Genomic DNA, 1,398 nt, shown 5'->3' with positions numbered 1-1,398 from the left:
CAGGGTAGTCACTCAGCATCAGCATAGCCATAGGCAGTCTTGAAGGGATGTGACATTTCAAAAAAAATTATTCGGTTACATCAGCTTCAGGTGAAGGTCAGTCGATCAACCGAGTCGGTGGACAGGCACACCCTGTGATCAGTTACAAAGCCTCCAGCAGCGCTGAATGTGCGCTCCGAAAGAACGCTGGATGCAGGACAGGCCAGTATCTCAATTACATACTGTGCAAGCTCTGGCCAGTGATCCATCCTCAAGACCCAGTAACCCAGAGGATTTTCGGTGGGAAAGGTGTCCAAGTCTGACCTTGCCCCTAGGTATTCCTGCACCATGTAAATCAGACGCTGGTGATGGTTGCTGGAACCGATCATACCTTGGGACTGCGGACTAAAAAATTGTCTGAACGCATCGGTCAGACGGCAACCTTCTCCACCGCTCCTTCTGTGACTGACTGAAGCCTCAGCAACACGTTGTCCAGGACCAGGAATTTGTAACCTCCCAGTCTCTGGGAACATGTTGCACAGACATTTCTGCAAGGCCTCCCAGACATGTCTCATCCTCTGCTCCCTCTGCGATGGCAAGATAAGGTCCGCAACCTTACTGTTGTACCATGGATCAAGGAGAATTGCCAGTCAGTAATGATCCCTCTCCTTGATCCAAAGAATACGAGGATCCTTCCTCAGGCTTTGCAGGATCAGGGAGGCCATGCAGCGTAGGTTAGCTGAGGCATTCGGTCCGGAGTCCTCTGGGTCACTAAGGACGACATGATCCGCAGCCACCTCCTCCCAGCCACATACAAGTCCACGGGCTCCTTGGGACTGTAAAGCATCCCTAAACGGCTGATGCTGAGTGCCAGGCTCCACCTCCATGCTGACACAATCCTCCTCCTCGTCCTCTTCCTGTGTGATCGGCGGGACAGCAGGAACACTGTCTGAATAAAAGGGGCCTTGAGAGGCAAGGAAGTCCTCCTCTTCCTGCCTCTGTTCTGCCTCAAGTGCCCTGTCCATTATTCCATGCAGCATGTGCTCCAACAGGTGGACAAGAGGCACAGTGTCACTGATGCATGCACTGTCACTGCTCACCATCCTCGTGGCCTCCTAAAATGGTGACAGGACAGTGCATGCATCCCTGATCATGGCCCACTGGCGTGGGGAAAAAAACAAGCTCCCCTGACCCTGTCCTGGTGCCGTAGTCGCACAGGTACTCATTGATGGCCCTCTGCTGCGCGTGCAGTCGCTGCAGCATGGCTAATGTTGAGTTCCACCTGGTGGGCATGTCACAAATTAGGCGGTTCTTGGGCAGGTTCAATTCCTTTTGGAGTTTAGCCAGCCAAGCACTGGCATTATAGGACCGGCGGAAAAATGCACACAGACTTTCCTGGCCTGCCTCAGGACATCCTGT

The sequence above is a fragment of the Lithobates pipiens genome, unplaced genomic scaffold (genome assembly GCF_037356315.1).
Source record: "Lithobates pipiens isolate NorthernLeopardFrog02 unplaced genomic scaffold, aLitPip1_a1.2 Scaffold_8, whole genome shotgun sequence".
Lineage (NCBI taxonomy): Eukaryota > Metazoa > Chordata > Amphibia > Anura > Ranidae > Lithobates > Lithobates pipiens.
The sequence above is the reverse complement of the archived record's forward strand: the minus strand, read 5'-3'. Positions refer to the sequence as shown.